This window comes from Grus americana, chromosome 8 (assembly GCF_028858705.1).
Source record: "Grus americana isolate bGruAme1 chromosome 8, bGruAme1.mat, whole genome shotgun sequence".
Lineage (NCBI taxonomy): Eukaryota > Metazoa > Chordata > Aves > Gruiformes > Gruidae > Grus > Grus americana.
The window spans coordinates 13,719,261-13,729,141 of NC_072859.1; the positions used below are offsets into that span (position 1 = coordinate 13,719,261).

Here is a 9,881-nt window from a genome sequence, read left to right on the forward strand (position 1 = left end):
TAGACTTTAGAAGTTTGGTTTGTCAAGATATTGACCAAATAGCTCGGGTTAATAGTTCAGCTTGAGTATATTGATGAATGTCCAGAGGGCTGTAACCAGTCGCGTCAGCCCGTGTAAATAAACTGGTGGTAGAGATGCTGGAGTTACAGAATAGTTTTAAGAGCAGCTTAGGTAAGCTTTCCAGTTTTCTTATTCTTCAGCTCATGTTTTTAATGTGCACCTCCACCTTCAAGCAGAGTTAATTTCTGCCAACCTGAGGCTGGAGGAGTCTCATGAGATGTCCAAAGAGTGAGAGGAATTTTTATGCTTTCACCAGCTCAAGTGCTGCTGAACAAAAGAAGTCCACGTTTACTTGGACAGTAAAGTGCTTCCTTTCTGTAGCTGATGAGCTTATTACTTCTGGATCTCTAAGTATCTCTTATGTAGGAGGAGTCTGTCTAAATATCTTATTTCCGAAGCTATAGAAATTCACAGAAGGATGTTTTCTGGTAATATCCCCTTTGACTTATTTGCTTAGCTAAGTAATGAAGATGCTAGTATAAGAAAAAGCAATTTGATTACAGTGGAGAGATCATAATTTACAAATGGCCCACCTGTCTCTTTCAAGAAAAAAGCAGGAATTTTTACTATGATCAATTGTGCAAGATGAGGAAAAGCATTCTACTCTAAATCAATGTAATGATTGTCTGAATGTTTCCCATTCATCTCCTCTGGAATTGCTCTTCCTCTTTACCTGAGTGATACCAGTCCTATCTTTGTCTACTACTCTCTCTACTTTTCCTCTCACCCTTCCTTCAACTTTGATACAGTAGTGCAGAGCACTCTGCTCCCTGCTGGTGCAGACATAACCTTTTATTTGTACCTACATATCCATTCATCCCATTCTTCGTTTGCAAATTTATTTATTTATTGTCTGAGCTCCACCATTCTTTTTCTTATTCTTGTTCTTTCTTCTGCACTGTTTCTCAACCTTGACCTTCCTAATATATCAGAAATGTGTTGACTTCATTCCTGGAATATTCTTCATAGACTTGGATGCTTTGCAACTGTGTTGCCTTCCTTTTTCTGCTGCTGCTTTTGAAATAATATTTGTTGTATCGTAGCATACAGTCATTGGTCTGAACAAGTCAGTACTAAGTGGGTACTGTACATGGTAAGAAGCAGTCCTCATCGTGGAGAATCTTAAATGTAAGGTATGTCTCGCTTTCCTCCTCTCCTCTTTTTCCTTCTCTCCATCTGCTCGCAGTTAGAAGGGAGTAGTGGAGAAGCACACAGGCGCTTTCTTTCTCCTTTCCCCATAATGCCCAGCTTTCCCTTCATGATCTTCCCATCACATGGCCTCCTCTGCCCCCACATCACTGCTCTGTGCTTTCTGCCCCGTGAGACCTGAAACATCTTCAGACAACGCCAGTGCTGGACCACCATTCCTGGGAGACATCCTTTAGAAACCCACCGCAGCGCTGGCCCTGGCTTTGCTTGCTGTCCTAGCTCAAATCCCAGACTGAGTTTTAGGCAAGACACCCCTGCTTTTCCCAAGACCAATATTGCTCAGAGGGGAACATCTTTGGTGCCATTTGGGCCCCAAACTAACTGCATGTCTGGGCTTTCAACCCTAAGCTTCTAAAGTACACTTTTAAAACTCTGAAAATACAGAAGTTCTCTACATTGTCTTGTATGTACAAGCAGTGTTTAGAAAAATCTTATTTTGCAAATAGAGCAAATCCTGAAAGAATTTTTCAATATTTGCCATTGCGTTTTTCCCTTTAACCAGTTTCTGCGGTAGCTGGTGCTCTTATTTTAGTTACAACTTGGACTGCTATCTCTTATCCCCTGCTGTCACAAGATGACATTTCTAATAAAACGCAGTATGTTTACAATTTAAATTGATAACTTTCAAAAGACATTCCTTACTGAGCTTTAATGCTTAGAAGGGATGACTTAGAATTTTGAAAATTATACAAAACCAGAGAAATATCAAGTGCATTTTTATGCATTATGTGTAAAGGGATGTAATTCTTTTTATTCTATATGAACATTTCCTAGTTGCTGTTTTCAGCAGACTTTTTATTTTTTTTAACTGATCTGTAATATTGAGACAATGAGATTGGAGATTTCCTTGTTAGGCTTGAAATATGACAGTTTTGCTTCAACATTAATCACATGAAATTCAGTGCTTATTTTTGAGATTTAGGATGAGTTGAAGGATTTAGTCTGTTAGAGTTATGTGAAAAGACTACAATGTTTGAATTAATATTATACAATGTTGGCTAGCTGTGCATTGTTTCTACTTGAGTTTCACCTTTATGGATTTTAAATTAAAATTTACTTAACCTTATTGAGGCAAACATTATAGTTTTATCATAGGTCAATAAAATGGAAAATGTAATGGTAGCATGGCAGAAAAAATATTTATAGCATAGTAAAATACAAAGCTTTTTTTTTCTTTTTTAAGATCAATTCACATTCTTTGCTAATATTTAATCAGTCATACTGACACAGTGATTTACTTGGCATTACCTCTGATGCATTCCACTGAGGCTCTGATTCTTGAATTATTTGTCTTTGAACTCACTGTGACCTATATTCAGTCTTCTGTGGCTGATGAAAATTACTCTTTTACCTTTCACTGCTGATGACTAAACCACCACGAAAAGAAATATGCATTGACACTCTTAATAGCTGCATTAAGTTAGTCTTAAAGTATTAATGTATGAGAACTTTTTCATCTTGTATACATAATGTTGCTGTAGTGAAGAGCAGCAATCCAGGTTGCACAGATAGGCATGACTTCTGAGCACTTTTGAAAGTGCAGCCTGCCACATGCGTTTCAGCTATGGTAGCAAGGAGAATAGAGATGCTGGAGTTTGAAAAAGTGATCTCCATCTAACAGTGGTCTCTTTGGGAAACTGTCAGGAGCAAGGAGCAAACCAAGTGTGTCACAACAGCAGTATGATAGACACAATCCAATTACTGTAATATTATGCAAGTTAAATTGAACACTAATTTGGATTCTTGAACTTTCTAGTCTGTTATTTCCCCTTTGTCATCTTGGGTTTTTTCCATTTACCTAATGGACATTCTTTCTGTTACACAGGAGGACTTCTTTCCTCTCTCTACTTGCTTGTGCTGCCAACTGCTGCATCTCATAGTCGGGAAAGAACAGGTGTGTGAAAAATACTGGGTTTGGCAAATATTCATTTTAATCATACGTATTTGTATAATTTTTAATTAATTACCATATTTGCTGAAATCTCAGGCAGACATTTTCCACAGATTTAAAAAATAAACAAACAGAAATTAAGGCACAGTTTGTCTCCCGGAGCTGCTTTCCTCTGACGCTGTTATTGCCACGATCGATGGCATAGTGGTAGCAATGGAGGTAATGTCTGATGAGCCTTTTGAGGTGGTAGTGCGTCTTATGCACAGAAGGTGTAACAGCCTGTAATGAGAAATAAAAGGGAAGGAAATATGGACACTCTATTTATCTTCTTACTATTTACAGTGTAAAATACCACTCTTGTAGAAATGCTAGTTCTTGAAACAGATCTCCTCTCTCCAAATCTTGGCTCTGCAATTCCCATGCATGTGTGTTTCCAACTCCACACAATCAGCTTTAGCCACGCTGTACGGGTTTGTGGTGCACCTGCCTCTGCAAATCTTTGTGTTGCCCACCCAAAGAGCACTGTGAAGTCCTGTGTCCTGTTGGCTACCTATCCCAAATCAGGCGCCACATGGTTCAGCACTGACAGCTAGCGTGTCAGAGGGCCCTTCCAGAAAGGCATCTGGTAAACAGTGGAGGGCAGGGACAATCCTCCAGCAGCCTGGGAAGCTGGTTCTTAGTCACAGGAGGTGGTGGGCACCCACTCTGAGTCCTCGCTCACTTAGCAAGGAAGAGCTAGAAAAAAACCTCTATTTAGCAAGATCCTCTAGAATGGAAGGAGGCTAAATGTCTTCCCTCTGAAAGAAAAAAGTGGGGAGTTCTTTTGTGGGGTTTGTTTCTGTCTCCAAGACCAACAGACTGATATGAAGATTTGGCCCAAAGGTAGCAAGAAGTGATCAGGAGACAGAAGAGGAATAACTGAATCAGCCAACCCTTTAAAGATAAATTCATTTATTGTGATAGAGTTCTCAAGACATTGAAACAAGGTGTCTGAAGGCTATGTACAGGCATGGAGAAGGAGCTGGGAAAGGTAACTGCGTGGGAAGTGAATGCATCGCCTGCTTACCAATGAGAAAGCCCATGGTACAGCCTCCTCCTCTTGCCTGTCCTCATTTGTTTTTTTTTCAAAATCACTTTACTGTTGATAACTGTATTTTAGAACTAAGCTGCCTTCGCCTGTGAAGTGCCATAGCCTAAATTGTCTGTTGTGCTTTAAGCCTGTCTTTTTTGTCTTTTTCGTGCATCCTTGCCAAGCTGTCCACTTAGAAATTGGACTTCTCTCAGAGAAATGATTTGCTGAGTCATTTTAAAGGAACAGTATACATAGCCTCATGGCTCTCAGCTGTATTTAAACAGAAAGAATATATACATTAAAGACCAAGCACCTTTCCTCAGTGCCAAAAATCTTGTCTTCTGGCCAGCATTGCAGCCAAAAGTCAAAAACTCTTAGCAGATAAATGTTACCGAAAGATTTCTCATATAGTTAGATTCTGTCATATCACTAACGCTTATCTACCAATAGGATCCATCTCATGCTCTTTCTAGACGTAGAGGCATTATGTTTTGTCTCCTTTTCCTCTCTCTATATACAGAGCATGAAACTGTAAAGACACCCTTCAAGCTGGAACCTTCAACATTTCAGCATGAACCTCTGGGACTGCTACTCTAGAGTAATTTGTAAAATGTAAAATGGTTTCGGTGCTTTATCGATGAGATGCTGAACAATCTCTGCCTTTGTATCTGACTTTCATGAAATGTTAAACTCATTTTATTATTATATTTTCTCCTTTGTTGCCTTTAATTAAATTGTAAAGCTGTCGTCTTTGTGTACTTGGCTCCCAAAGGGGGAATTATAGCTAGACAAACTATTACTGACAATATTGTCAGAAGAGAGATGTGGAGATATTATGTTCACGGTAGTAATAGAAAAGGAATTCCCAAAGCTGACGTTTAATGTGTATGCCATTCCCATTCAAACTGCAGGGCCCATAGCTCAATTCTTCTTTTGGGTAAAGAGAATGACAGTACGAGTTAATTTGGTCTGATTTCTTAGCAGCACTAAACCTTCTCTAAATCAGCTCTATGGGAAATACAGGTGGTCTGCAACCTTCAGTCTGAGGCCATGGGAGGCCGATACTGTGTGCCGGACAGGTACGCCTACCACTGCTTCTCATAACTGCTTGTTACCAGAAACAATGCATGTTTTTCATAAGGGAAAAAAGCAAAAGTTATATTTAAAGAAGAGAGCTTTTCCATAAAAAGCAACCCAAAACTTTAGAAATCTACTTCCTTAGTTGTATCCCTAGATTTAGGAAAATGAGACATAGCTTTGCTATAGTTTTGCTTGTCCACTGGAGATAGGAGTGGTATTTTGAGAGACATCAGGGAACTGAATAACCAATGCCTGATTAGGGTGCTTGTAGGAAACAGTTTGTCTGGGTATAACGAGCACTCTCAGGAAGCAGTGATTTCCAAACGGATTCTGGGAACATATGGAGTTATTTGTATGCAGCATATTGAAATTTAGTGCATGAAAACAGGACAGGACAAATATCCTCTCCACATCTATGTATTCCTGTGCTCATAGTCTTGTTTTGGGTAAAAAGGGGAACGCATCAGGTATATGAAGCCAAGAATTTATTGTTAGTTTAATTAAGAGTATGATCAAAATACAGCAAACAGTGATTACTAGTTCAGTTACAATGATACTACTATGCACAACATTATGCTAATTAGATAATTTAGCTACATTTAAAAGTTGGAAGAAAAAACCCCATGAATTATCGAACCTTTTTGGAGTCATGCTTAACCTGCTGCTGCTTTTCCAGGTCCAGAGGCTGTCTCAGGATTGCAGTGCGCTGTCAGCAGCCTGTGGGGACCCTGCGAGGAATAACATGTTACTGATGGAGGTTTCTTCCTCCTCCTCTTTGCTGAGAGAATCATGCTGATGTTTACTCACCTCTCCAAAGGTTTGGTCATTTCTGTGTTTGTCGAAATACTCTATACCTCGCTGTCATTTGGCTCCACATTCTACCTGGTTTTACTACATCTATGATTTTGAATATCTTCAGTAGTTGTTCCATGTCCTTTCTCTTACCCCTAAAACTGGTTTTGTCCAGCTCTGAAGCATGCATTATTACCAGTAACTGACCACTGCTGAGTCATTCACAGCTGCAGGTCTCATCCTTTGGCTGCTGCATCTCTAAGGCCTTTTATTTTAGTGTCTGAGATAATTAATTGTACAGAGGATAACTCTTTATTATTCTTATCTGTATCAAAATTATTAACAGTATCTCTATTACTGTATGCAATCATACAAAGCTAAGTAAAAGTAAAATTAATTAGGCAATAGCAACTTGCTCATTAGAAGCTTGTCGTTACAGCTAAAGCTAAAACAAAGCTCTTGGCAAGCCAAGGCCAGGCAAAGCAAGCATGGCAATTCTTGAGGCCTCCCTCTGTTGTTAGCTAATCACAAAGCCTGTGGCAATGGCATACTGTACGGGGCTACAGTAATGGTAGGAATTATGATAGAGGTTTGAGTAATTTTCATTCATCACTGTTAATAATCCTGGGCCCAGAGATGAGATTTGCGAGCAAGGTAGGATCGTCCTGCCTGGGGAAAGCTGTGACCTCCACCCTGACCAGGTGGGACTTTCTTTCCTGCCACGCTGCACACAGTAGTCTGTAGAGATGTGTGGCACCAATTGAGAAACAGCTAGCTTTTTAAAATAGGAATCAAATAATGACTGAACATGAGACAGTACATTTTCTTAGTCCGATACTTGATATCCCATCAAATAAGAAATTTGTGAATTATCTACCTGTAATTCAGTTAGTGGCTTGTGCAGAGAAAGTAGTACTGTATGAGTTAAAAGCTTTTTTTTTTCCTGCAAAATCTCCAATTGTTTTTTTGAACATCTAAGAGATATTAATATTTTCATTAATGTGGAAATAGTAATTCCCAGCAAAGTTGGGAATAGTGCTGTAACCATATTGAGAAATTGATTCCAGAAGAATGGTCAGGCAAAATAAAAGAAAGCTTGGATTATGTTATCATGGGTAGCTGTCCTAGTGCTTTTAATCAGCATATATTTATGTGAGTAGTTTGATGAAAAGAAAGAAAACATTAATCTTTTTTTATCTTTTGAGATATATTCTGAAAGTCATTCACTAGCAGATGATGTGTTTTCAAATTAATGTCTGCAGTTAACTCAAGTAAAGTTTTTGGGGTATGAAAATAAAATTACCTTTACTTGAGAATTTTCATATTTAAGAAAAATAATGCACAGATAAGAGCCGACATACTGTATTTCAAAATAATTTCTTCTAAATCTTAATGAAGCACCTAAATTAATACATGAATGGTTATTTAGAAGCCAGTTGCTAGCTGTATTTCATCACTTTATTGTACTGCATAATAAGCATAAGTTGTGAAAAGTGTGATATTGTAAAATATAGTACATCAATTTCAATTTGCTTTATTTCGTTATTGTAAATCACTCCTCTTTTGTAGCTTAAGTAACAAACTAAAATTAATACTAGAGACTTTTAAAATACTTTACATCAATAGTGGTATTTTAGCAATATTATAACTTGCAGGAGCTTTTAATTACTGTGCTTGGGGATGTGTTTGCCTGAATAAAATAGATCCCTATAATATCCATAGTAAGTTGTCTAATAGTTGGACTGTTGGTTGAATCACTGATGAGGGGCATAGCATGTTCTCTGAGGTAATTGGTTGATGAATCTGCAGTCTAAATTTATACAATTTGATTAGTTCCACTGGCAGATAATTGGTAATTAGATGGTACACAAAATGTCATTTTCTTCCATGCTTCATCTTTCAATCTTATTTCCCAAATAGCATTTGTTGGAATATAAAATCATAGGCTAACATGAAAACAGCTTTATATCCTAGATAATGCCATGGAATAGAGAATTGGGATTGATTGATATAATTTTTTATACTGATGGTAACAATTAATGTATTCCTTTTAAAGAAAATGTAATTTAGGTTTATTTTTCACCATAACATTTTAAAGGCAGATCAGCTAAAATGCAAACCTTTTATCTTGCAGGAATAAAGCATGCAATGATATTGCCTTGTTTGTCATGTTCAATTTTTGGTTTTTTTATTAAAAACTGTTCTCTTTTTAAGGTTTTTGCAATGAATTATTTTGACATATATGAAAATCTTATTCAAAGTTTGAGATACCCATTACTGGTTAGTTATAAGACAAATGACTGTAAAATTTGCTTATTAGCATAGCAGAGCAGTGGTGCATGTCCCATTATTTCAACAGGATAAGGCAGCAGTTTCATTAATTTGGAGACCAACAGGAACTAGACAAGCCAAAAGTTGTCTTTAGCTTCTTGATTTCTTACCGAATGCTATTCTAAGCTGTGGCTTCCATTCAAGAATGAAAACCAAGGAAAGGAAACATTGCTTACTAAGGGAGACTGTAAACCCCTAGATTCTGAGCCTGGCTCCAGCAGTGTGTTATCAAGCAATTCACTCCTGGAAAAAAAAGCAGATTTACAAATAAAAAGGAAATAGTCTGATAGAGAAAAAGAGTGAAACAAATATGGAAAAGTTACATGATTTGGGCTGTACACAAATTTAAAAAGCAACAAAGTACAGGGGAAGTTATACTAAGTTCTTGAATTCCCTAGTGTTTCCTTGGCAATGTATACTTGACTAGGTTTGTTTAAACTCTTCGCCTCCACTTCACTCATAATTAAATAGCAACAAAAAGAAACAAAGGATTTGAATCTGCAAGTTCTTGCACTACACATATTCACCTGTGTGCTAACACTTCATAAATCATTACCCTAGGAGGATGATAGTACTCTGAACCCATTTGGAGTAGACATAAATTACTTTACAAAGTTAGTCAGTGGAGAAGCAGGCTATATTAAGCTTATATAATTTTTCTGGTTCAATTATTGTTCGTAAAGTTAAAACATTGCAGAGCTGAGGAAAAGCTCAGTAAGGATCTGCACATCTTTATAGTGATTGTGTATAAACCTATTTATGAAGCATAGTTATTGCCACGTAGATCACAGGGCATCCTGCTCTTCTGTGGCTTTTGCTGGGGCACGTCAGAAGTAGCTCTGAGTTACTCTAAGTAACTCTAAGTAAAAGGAATGAAAAGCTGGGTAAAGTGAGAAGCAAGTCTGCAGCCTAACCTAAAGCAAGTCATAAATGAATGCAAAAATAAACCAAACCCATGTGATGTTAGCTCTGTAATGAGTATGTGATTCAAAGCACTTGCTGTATGCATGGCATTTAGATTTAAATCTTCTTTGTAGTTTAATGCATAACCTCAATGGATTTTAAATAGCGCTAGTCCCTGTTGAGTGCTTGCCTAGCCAGCGAGGCTTTACTGCCTCACCGCGGGGCGTATTCCCTGCTCTCCTTTGCATCGCTTCTGGCACACATCACACCTCTTGTGGAGTCTGTTTAGTTCACTAATCTGACAAATGGGTTTCTGCTTGCACACTGACTCAAGGAGAGGTTAAATGAGTGTCAGAGTCCGCACTTTGCCCAAAGAGAAGCTGTTTGGCACAGAATGGAGATGGGGGCCCCGACAGGAGAGAAGCAAAGAGAAAGGGAGACAAAGAGCAGACTCTACTGGGCCGTTAGTTGCTGGAACAGAGAAGGGCAGCGCAAAGACTTGCTGCTTGGTGCTGACTGATGTCTGAATAAAGTGGAAGCTGA

The 9,881-nt window shown here is 38.1% G+C and overlaps 1 long non-coding RNA gene across 1 annotated transcript; it reads left to right on the forward strand.

Annotated features, from left to right (window-relative positions):
- Positions 1-1,124: 1,124 nt before the first annotated feature.
- LOC129209400 (uncharacterized) lies at positions 1,125-4,872 on the forward strand. Its single transcript, XR_008578063.1, has 3 exons — positions 1,125-1,193; positions 3,095-3,163; positions 4,753-4,872. It is a non-coding gene; the product is annotated as an uncharacterized LOC129209400 (long non-coding RNA).
- Positions 4,873-9,881: the final 5,009 nt, after the last annotated feature.